The sequence below is a fragment of the Gossypium arboreum genome, chromosome 10, assembly GCF_025698485.1.
Source record: "Gossypium arboreum isolate Shixiya-1 chromosome 10, ASM2569848v2, whole genome shotgun sequence".
NCBI classification, from domain to species: domain Eukaryota; kingdom Viridiplantae; phylum Streptophyta; class Magnoliopsida; order Malvales; family Malvaceae; genus Gossypium; species Gossypium arboreum.
The window spans coordinates 8,110,536-8,121,971 of NC_069079.1; the positions used below are offsets into that span (position 1 = coordinate 8,110,536).

The 11,436-nt window shown below is 30.2% G+C and overlaps 1 long non-coding RNA gene across 2 annotated transcripts; it reads left to right on the plus strand.

Moving 5' to 3' along the window:
• Positions 1-6,638: 6,638 nt before the first annotated feature.
• LOC108483942 (uncharacterized) lies at positions 6,639-11,070 on the plus strand. Of its 2 annotated transcripts, XR_001871155.2 has the most exons (6): positions 6,639-6,889; positions 7,494-7,646; positions 8,645-8,761; positions 9,746-10,072; positions 10,645-10,737; positions 10,860-11,070. It is a non-coding gene; the product is annotated as an uncharacterized LOC108483942 (long non-coding RNA). The 2 variants fall into 2 exon arrangements; XR_008272607.1 differs by lacking the exon at positions 6,639-6,889 and having other exon boundaries at positions 7,630-7,761.
• The last annotated feature ends 366 nt before the right edge of the window (positions 11,071-11,436 follow it).

Genomic DNA, 11,436 nt, shown 5'->3' on the forward strand with positions numbered 1-11,436 from the left:
TAGCTAAGAATGGAGCAAGGTGCCAATATATATATACACGTAAAGTGGAACTGTTCTTAGTCAGATGAACTTCAATATTCTTTGACTTTTGAGTACCCTAAACCATTATCCGAATAATTCATTGGTTAACCCCTACCCTAATTCCTTTACTTCATTTTTCAAACGTTAAAGACGTGTAACTCTTCTTCACCTAAAAAATGAAAAAGGAACGTGCAACTCATTGTTTTACACGATTATCACATTGTTTTTACATGCCCGTTTAGGGTTGGCGGTTGTACGGTTTGACTATTTTGTCTCGATTTCTTCCAAATAGATTTTATTCACTGTTTAAAGACTTTTATTTTAATATTCATATAATTTTATAATTAATTTCAAGCAAACAGAAATTATCTTTATTATCAAAATACTAATTTAGACTGGAGCTACTTGAATATTGAATGATATTATCGAAGGCAGAGCGTCCCAAGTTGTGTAAGTAGCTTAATTTTTTATATAATATTACCAACAAAGGTTAAGTATAATGATAATAAATATTGTATTCTAAAATTTTGTAAAATTTTAAGAAAATTTATTTAATATATTATTGGTAGAGTTTTTAAACTCAACAAATAAAATTAGGGTAATCAGTTGTTCTATAAAAATATAATAATATATTAAAAAATATGTACTTAAAAATTAAGACACATGTTAATTTTTCAAGATTACTTGTATAATAAAAAAATACACTATTAGTTTAACAAAAATTCACCAGTAGTTTTAATTCTTTAAAAAATTTTATTAGGAGAAATAACCACATATTAGATTTAAACAAAAACATCAACATGAGATTTTGTAAGTTATTATTCAAATTACTATTCATTTAGGATGTTTGTAATTTCTATTCATTTAACTGTGGAAAATTAATGATTGAATTTAAATTAAAATATGTTTGTTATATTTTTGGGAAGGTGAATATTTAGCTAATAAGTTACAATTTGGAGTGCTCGATACATGTAAATTTAAAATTTTTGTAAACGATTTTATATATAAAAAAATTAGTTAAATTTTATTATTAGTTCTTATACTTTTTGAAAGTTGTGAATTTAGTCTGTATATTTTAACTTGATCCATTTTAATCCTTATACTTTTTAGATTTTGAAAATTTAGTCTTGTTCCAAATAGTAGCAAGTAAATATATTTGGTTAAATTCAATTACTAATTATGTGCTATGTGTACTGGTGTAGGTTTGGTATATATTCTCCAACTGGACCATTCTAAGTCCCCATACTTTTCGAATTTTGAAATTCCAATCTTGACACAATCGTTAACTCATTAACTGGATTTTTAGTGAGTAATATGTGGAAATAACAACTTGAAATAACATTACACATGATAACGCGTCAAATTTTGAAAATAATAGAACTTAACTTAATAAATTTAATATTTATTATTTTATGAGCACTAAAATTTTAATATTTGAAAAATGAAGGAGCTAAAAGTGACCAAACTAAAATGACAACTTTTATAAAATACATGGGTGAATAACATAATTTAACCAAAATTATTATAAGGTGGTTTTATATATGAATGATCATAGTAATACATATGGACTAATGTAAAATTTCTAATGTTATATCGAAATTTTAAGGTGATATTAAAATTTCTAATACTATATTAAAATTTTTAATATCATACCAAAATATTTAACGTTATATCACACTATAGGAAAATAGGGCTTTAGCGGCGTTTTATCAAAAAACGCCAAAAAAATTGTAAAACATAGAGCAATAGCGGCGTTTGACCAAAAACGCCGCTAAAAACAGAGCAATAACGGTGTTTTTTGTTAAAACGGCGCTAAAAACAAAGCAATAGCGGCATTTTTTGTTAAAACGCCGCTAAAAACAGAGCATTAGCGGCGCTTTTGGTAAAACGCTTCTAAAAGCCAAAGCATTAGCGGCGCTTTTGGTAAAACGCCGCTAAAAGCCAGAGCATTAGCTGTAACACCCCTTACCCGTATTCGAGGCCGGGCTAAGGTACGAGGCGTTACCAGACAAACATACAAACATTAAACTAAAATACGAGCCATAAAATTTTATTCATATTTCAAAGCGTTCATTCTCTTACACATAGTCCCTTATTTGAGTCTATAGAGCCCAAAACATACTTTAGAAAGGGTTTGGGACTAAATCGAGAACTTACGAAAATCTTGGAAATTTCATGCTTTAAAGCTCCACACGCCCGTGTCCCAAAGTCGTGTTCCATACACGGCTGAGACACATGGTCGTGTCTCTGCCTGTGTGGAATATACCTAGGCTATTTTCCAAGCTTTGGTCAACCTTGATCTCTTACACACTTATACAAAATCAAAAGCATATAACATGGTATTCATTTAATGATTATACGTCCTCAATTAAACCGCAAACATAGCATTTGTATGTCATCATACATGTGTCTCTCATACTCATTGTACCTTGTTTATTATAGTACCACTTATACATTTATACCAAGATTATCATCTTACCAAATATCTTCAGCTTAATCATCAAGCATTCATATTTAAAGCTAGATTATATCTTTATAAAATACCACGATTCACATGCGCAGAATAACATGTTTGCCTGAAACATTTCAATTCAATTCCATACCCAACAAGCATTACATTGAGACTAGTCATATATATATATATACATGTCATGATACATAACATTCTCTTTTTGTTTTCTTATAAACACATATCATTTATTTCATTATATCAATATTTCATATACCATAGTTTCCATGTATTCCACATATATTTATTTTCCTCCTCCTCCTCTCCATTCCACATCCTTAATGTATATAGCATTCTTGTAAGTACGATTTTGCAATTTACTAATAAATGTTCACATCAAACTGTCCACACGAGTCATAGTCACTTAATTATTTATAATTCGAGCTACAGAGCTCCAAATTAAGATCTGTAAATTTCCCCTGAAACTAGACTCACATATCGTTCCATCATAAAATTTTCATAATTTTTGGTTTAGCCAATTAGTACAGTTTATTCATTAAAGTTTCCCCTATTTCACTTTCTGACAGTTCTGACCTCTCTTCACTAAAAAATAATTATCTCACAGTACAGAACTTGGATAATGTTCTTGTTGATTTATCTTGAAAATTGACTTATTATGGATTTTAAAAATATAATTTTGAGCCTCTAATTATTTTTCTCCAAATTTTTTTGATTTTCCAAAGTCAGAACAGGGGATCACGTAATCATTCTGAATAAGTCTCACTAAAACATAAATATCTCAAAATATAGAACTCTTTTGCTTTCTACGTTTCTTTTATATGAAAATAGACTCATTAAGATTTAATTTGATATCTCATTCAGTCTCTGATTCAATTTATACTATTTTTGGTGATTTTTCAAAACCACATCACTGCTACTGTCCAAAACAGGTTTATTGCTAATTCACTCTTTCACACTTTCTTTGTTTTAACCTCATTTTAACATACATATCACAAATCATTTTCACCACATTTCATACATCACAAGTATAGGCCCATGATCACAAGGTCACCATAAAATCATCCTCATGTATAACTTACTTGTTTATAACCTTACCACATCCTGGTAACTTAATGAACACATCATTCACATAACCAAGTTCCTGTACATATTCATCACAAAACTCACAAAGCAATACATAGAGAGTCTCCCGTTGAACACTTCTGATCAATCCTCGATACTTGGTGGTTTCAGCACATAGCTCCACCCATCATATAGTTCGGCTCTCTTGTACACATGGTGAACACATAGTACCACTCATGTGACCTAACCAGTTTATCTCGTAGCTCTCTTATCTACATGGTGTCCTTCACTTGGAACCACGCATGCGACCTAGCTACATATATCCCGTAGCTCTCTTGTCTGCATGGTGTACACATAGTATCACCCATGCGACCTAGCTACATCATAATGTCTTGTAGCTCTCTTGTACACATGATGTGCACTCAGCACTATACATGTGACCTAGCTACATACCATCTGTATCATCCAATCTTTCCAAAGGTTCAACCGGGATTTTTCTCTCTTTTCCAACAATTTCACCAATCAAGTAATTATCCACAAACATATTTCCAATATTTTTATAAAATATCATGATACAAGTAATAGTGATGTATTACTTACATATAAACTTACATCTCATTTAATATCAACGCAATAACATTAAATTACACATTATCTTATTAAAATCATATGAACTTACAATTTCCCATAATATCCATAATCATAGAAATCACATTTATGTATGATAATTCAATGCACTTCATGTACCATAGACATATTTTTAAATCAGTTCATAAACTTGGCACCATAATCATTTAATTTAACATAATTCAATTAATTCACTAAATTTAACTTTCAAATATAAATTACAAGATTATTGTTGTATTATTATCATACCAATTTACATACTTTCAACACCTCGGAGATCATAGTAAATATATCAATTTTACATTGAAACATGCATAAATTAATACTTATTATACATATGAACTTACCTTGATATTAAAACGGCCATTTTACCAACTTTACCAATTTTCGATTTTTCTCTCATTCTAGGTTCAAATCTCATTTTTCGGGATCTAAAACATCATATTTTACTTATTTAATTAATGTACTATTCAAAACAGTCCTTAACTCAAACTTTGGAAAAATTACAATTTTGCCCCTAAACTTTTACATATTTACACTTTTGCCCCTAGGCTCGGGAATTAAACTTCATCCCTTATTCTTATGTTTTATGACATGATGATCACTTTTACCTTCTATGGCAACATCAAATTCTCACTCTAACATATACTTATGACTATTAGGTATTTTTACCGATTAAGCCCTTTTGCTCGTTTTCACTTAAAACCAAGTAGCACAAGTTGTCTAACATAATTTAAAACCTCATATTGTATCATAAAGCACCAGAATACACAAATTTTACCTATGGGTATTTTTCCAAATATGAACCGTAGGTTGAATTATTGCTAGCATAAGCTAAATCAAGTTACTAGGACTCCAAAAACGTAAAGAACTTGAAAAACGGGGTTAGAACGGACTTACAATTGAGCTTGGGAAGCTTGAAAACCCTATCCATGGAGTCTCCCTTGGTATACACGTCCATGGTGAAGAAGATGAGCAAAATTGGCTTTTAATTTTGTATTTTAATTCATTTTACCCCTAAATGACCAAAATACCCTTACTACTAAACTTTCTAAAAATTCCATCCATGTCCAATTTTTGTCCATAACTTAGAAATTGGTAAAATTGGTATTTAAGACCTCCTAATTAATATTTCAAATCAATTTCATACTAAAAACTTCTAGAATGCAAGTTTTGCAACTTACTCAATTTAGTCCCTAACTTCAAATTAAGCACTTTATGCATAGAATTTCTTCACGAAATTTTCACACAATCATACAATCATATCATAGACCTCAAAATAATCATAAAATAATTATTTATATCTCAGATTTTGTGGTCCTGAAACCTCTGTTCTAACTAGACCCAATTTTGGGCTATTACATTAACGGCGCTTTTGGTAAAACGCCGCTAAAAGTCATATAACCCCTGAAACTCTAAACCCCCCAAAAAATCATAAACCCTAAACTATAACCCCTAAAATACTAAACCCCAAAAACATCACATGGGTGTTGATGTACATCATATGTTAAATATTTTCTTATATAATTGTAAAAGAGATAGTATTAATTTTAAAATATTGAATTAATTATCATTATAGTTTAAGGTTTATGATTTAGGGCATATGGTTAAGGGTTTAAGGTTTACGAGTTACTATTTTAAGTTTTATGGATTATAGGTTTAGGGTTAGGGGTTTAGGATTAAGAGTTTATATTTTAGGATTTAGTATTTAGGGTCTAGAGATTAAGGATTAAGAGTTTAGGGTTTAGTTAATTAATGTTTTTAATTTATATGATAAATATTTTCTTATATAATTGTAAAAAGATAATATTAATTTAAAAATATTGAATCAATTAATCATTATAGTTTAGGGTTTACAATTTAGGGTATATGATTAAGGGTTTAAGGTTTATGAGTTACTATTTTAAGGTTTATGTATTATAGTTTAAGGGTTAGGGGTTATGGGTTATGGGTTCGGGGTTAATGGTTTATATTTTAAGATTTTAGAGTTTAGAGTTTAGGGATTAATGGTTTAGATTAATTAGTGTTTTTAATTTATATATTAAATAATTTCTTATATGATTGTAAAAGAGATAATTTTAATTTTAATATTTTAAAATTATGATTATAGTTTAAATTATTTAAGAGATAATAGATAAACTTTATATATATTAAATGATTAATTTAGGATTTAAGGTTTACTTGATATTTGTTAAATGATAAAATTTTATACAACCAATTAATACTTTTATTTTAAAAATATTTAATCTAAACCATTTGATATATTTAAATATTAGATTTAAAAAATATTGATAAATAAATAATAACATTGAAAACAAATAAAATAAAATAAAATAATAAAAATAAAATATAAAATAGAGGTTAGTGGCGTTTTTATGAAAAATGCTACAAAAAATATACAATAGCGGCATTTTTTTTATAAAAACGCCACAAAAAAATACAATAAAAAAAGTGGCGCCCTTTTATCCCCAAATTTCCCCCCTAAAATCGGCATCCTAAAAAAAAGTATTTTTTCCCCGTTTTCCTAATCCTCTTTTTTAAAATGAAAAATAAAAAAAAATCTTTTCTCTTTAATTTACTTTGGTTGATATAATTTTCAGCTAGTTGTTTCTTTTCTTTCTCTGTTTGATTACCGAGAAATTACTTTTTTTCCTCTCTGTAAACAAACGGGATGGATTTTGGATTCGCATTAGCCGTTTAATTGATTGGGTAAGTTTACTGATTTTATTGTTCTTGATGTTTATTTTGCTTAGAAATCTCATTGTTCAGGCTGTTTGTGAGGCAAAAAAAAAGGGGTTTTAATTTCATATTTATTTGGTAAACTTTTTATTCATTTGTTAAGACTTCTGCTTGCTTTTGTTATCTGGGTTTCTACGGTTCAATAATATATGTAAGATTTTCTGATTTTCATAAATTTTCTGGGTTTTTCCTTGTATTAGTAGAAAGTTTAAGGTGGTGAACTTGAGCTTGTTTATGCTGTCATCTTTCTGTTTGTGATGGCATTTTATAATTTCATATCCAATTTTTTGAACCTTGTTGTGGGGCCTCTTCTTTGGTTTCTATTGACCTTTGTTTGTAGTTGAAGTTGAGTAGAAATTTAGGAGTTTGGTTACTATAAATGCTTGAGAAATATTCAAATATAATTTGTGATGAACAACAAGTAGTATAAGAGTAGTTATCTTTAAGCATTCCTTAGTGGAATATGTTATTATGCACGAGAATTGGATGAATATATGTATGTAAATAATTACATATATATATTTATTTAATTTGGGAATTGTATGATTCTTTATTTGTCTGGCCTTTTTTGTAGGTTGGAGCTGAAAATGAAACCTTACCTTATTGGCTGTCCAACACCTTGGCACTTTTGTGTCTGCTGCAGAAAAATTTGCGATCAAATGGCTTTTTGTCTGCTGGCACTCAATGCTCTGGGGGAAACACTGGTTTTCTTGGGAGAGTTTCTTATGTGAGTTCCATTGCAATATTTATTTCTGATAGACAGATTCATGTGATACTTTTTCTTTGAAATAGTATTGTTCATGGTCATTGAACAAGCTGAGAGTTATACTTCTGTTCTCAAAGTAAGCCTTTTTGCTAAGTGTTTTTTATCTTGGTTTTTAATTTGTCAAATATTCGTAGTTATAGATAATTGAAGCTTACATATTTACCTATCCATTTATCATGTTTCTATTTAGTCTTGATTTGGTTGTTTCTTGTTCAAATTGAGTCCCCTTGTTTGTTTTATCATATAAACTACTTCTAAATATTACAAAATGAAAAATTGGTAGCTTGCCCCAAAATTGGTAGTTATAGAACTACATGCAGTTTGTGCACTTTTCTCTATTTTCACCTAAGGAAGAAGAGGAAGAGGGGATTTGAAGCTTACACTTTAGTGAATGTGTATAAACATGAAAGTTTTTTACAGTGAATTTTTAGACTTCTGTGTTGCTGTTAGGTTTTATACCTCACTTAGTGTCAGCAGGATAAATTGAAATGAGACTCTCAGGTGGCTTTGGATATAAAACGTGTAGATTATAGAGTGGAAGGGGAAGAGGAGAAGGGGGTAAATATTTGGTGTAAAACAAGGGGAAATAGGGAGTAAATATTTAGGAAACTGCTGGTTTTCCACCTGCATATTGTAAATTATTTTATTTGCTTCTTATTTGTGGTATTCATTACTCTCCGTCTTCTTTTTCAAGTTTTCATTATTTTTATTACAAAGGCATGAAAAGAAATGCTACAAGTGGTAAACTTTTTGCTTATGAGTATAGTGCGTGAATTAGTAGAATATACCTCATCTAATTTGCCTTTAACTTTGGTTTGTTTGCACTTTTGATTTGTACTTTACAATTAAATTGCATTTGGTACTTCATATATTTTTACATGTAACCATGCATGTTACATGTATTGTTATATATGTAAGAATCCTTCTCTTTTTTCCTGATTGAATGCTCCACCTTGTAGTTCCAACTTAAGGATGCAATTGATAAGGAAGACTTTGAAGAAGCTACAAAGTTAAAGTTGGCTATTGCAGAGGTTTTTTCAAAAGACAGTGTAGCTGAAATCATGTCTTAGTTGAAGGTAAGAGATTGTAAGCCTCTCAAATAAACAGTGCTATTATGCTTTGGCATTTATTGGAATCTGTTGTTTATATGCAAAGTGCCATAGATGAAGAGCGGTACCATGATACTTCACGGTTGTCTAGACTTACAGGAAGTGGACTGGTAATTTCTTTGGTTGCTACTTACTCTTGGGCTGTGTTCCTTATAGTGAATAAATGGCCTTCACTGAAAATAGTCAAGTAACACATCAGCACCATAGCTGCCTGGTTTTCTAGTATTGAGTAGCTCATGGTTTGGGTTCTACCGTTGTTCTTTTTCCCAGCAATCTTCCTTTCTTGTCACTGGTGCACTGCTTTTATAAAGACAAACAATAGACTGTGAACCTAAAGCTCAGAGATATTTAGGTTCTTGAGAAAAATACCATGAACATAATAGTAACTTGCTAGCATCGTATAACTGTTGGAAAGATGTTCCCCTTTTAATATTTAAAGCAATCACTGAAATGAAAATTTAACATTTGTAAGAGTGAATGACGGTAACGATAACTAGATGATGATATTTTAAATGAATAGTAGGGAATTATGAGTTTCTTTTTATCAAGGGGCCTTGCATAATTATAAAATGTTTCAGTATTCCCACTTTTTGGTAATTATTACCTTAAAGGATAGGGAACTTAAAATTTGAAGCTTAGCTCCCTATAAATATTTACTGGTAAGTTGTATGGATTTTAATATGCTTTTTAAAGCTATATGGTCAAATAGATTCCATAAGAACACATTTCTTGAGATATGTTTTTTCCCCCTAATGGAGTCAATTCTTTACATTGTCTGTTTATTGCTACAATGTTTGTAACTCAGTAGAGCTACATTGAACTGCTAACCAGATTAGAAAATCAGACCTTTAGAAGATCTCTTTCTCTTTCTCTGTGGTGTTAATTGATGTTATTTTATTTTCTCTCCACATACCAAGCATCATCTATTAAAACCAGCTGATTGAAATGTAGGCCTCTATGTTGGTGCATTTGGCCCTTATGGAACTGAAATAGTTCAGCTAAGGCGTAAATATGGTCGCTGGAGTGATGCAGATGATGAATCTTCAGATGTTGAGTTCTTTGAATATGTTGAAGCTGTGAAGCTAACCGGAGATCTCAATGTTCCGGCTGGCCAGTTTTTTTCATTTTATTGTATCTTAGATAAATCTATTGATAGTTGTATTTCTAGCATGTGAGCAATCAGTATGCCTTTTACATCTTTTGGTTACTCTTCGTGCCAAAATTGGAAGGGAAAGCCGGCTCTCAAACCGTGGGTTGTATCCAGATGAGTTAGGAGTGGTAATTACTCTCGTTTGTCTCTATCTGTTTGTATGCTTCGATTACTATCTAAGGGGCATTACCAGTACTGCACATTACCTGTGATTTCATAACTGTAGAAATGAACAGGTCCTATTAACCTGGAAGTCCCATTTAGTAATTTACAAATGTTGAAAACCGAGAAGATCAATAATTTACAAATGGGAACTTTAAAGCTGCATGAAATGAAATAAATAGATTGTCATCCTATGACCATGAAAAGCTACTTACCAGAAAATTTTTGATTAATTCAATCTATCTATTGAACGTTTTCAGTAAACCATTAAGCATGCTCTAATGCTCATACAGACCAATGCATGAACCCTGTTATTGAATTCTTTCATTTTCTTCCCTAGGTTGCATTATGAGAAGCAATGCTATCTGATATATTGTGTTCAATATGAACAATGTATGTCAATGTATTGAATTTGGTGTAAGGTTTGCCTGAAATATCTCTACTATCTCATTCATTTGAATTTATTTAGAACCTTGTATTGAGTACGTTAATTCATACTTTTGAGACTTCTAATTGATGGGAAAAATCTAAAATACAGGTTGCATGTTACAAAGGTCAGGGAAGAATAGCAGAATTTGGTTTCCGTAACCTGCGATGGGTCGATGGCGAACTTCTCCAACTTAATGGCAAGGTAATAAAATATTCAGAACTTTATGCTAATAATATGATGTGACTTGCAACTTAAACTTATTTTGTTGAGTTTTCAAAACTATATGAATTGAAGGAAAATCCCTTGTGGATGGTCATATGCAGGGCAATATTGGACCCTATGTCAAAGGAGCTGATCTAGGTTTCCTTTACATCGTGCCCGAGCAAAGTTTCCTTGTGCTACACAACCGTTTAATATATAAATATATTTGTATAAAGTATTTTAATTTTTTTACTAATTTAAATAATTTTTTTATTTTTATATTTGTAAAAGAAATTAGTTATAAAATAAAAAAATTAAATTTAGTTTGGTTCAGATGATTATAGTTTTCTAACTTACAAACAGTGAATCAAATTGAAATCAATTTATTTGAATAAATTAAAATTAAATTGAAATAATGAATTTTAAATTTTTATATTTTTCATGACCTTTATAATATTTTGTAATATTTTTTTTTGAATTTCATGACTTTTAGCGGCGTTTTTGAGAAAAGCGCCGCTAAAGGTCGTGATCTTTAGCGGCGTTTTTTCAAATAAACGTCGCAAACTTTAGTGGCGCCGTATATAGCGGCGTTTTTTACAAGCGCCGCTAAAAGTTTTAGCGGCGCTTCTAAAGACCTTAAAAAAACGTCGTTAAAAGTCAATTTTGCTGCAGTGTCAGTATTAAAACTTATAATGTTAT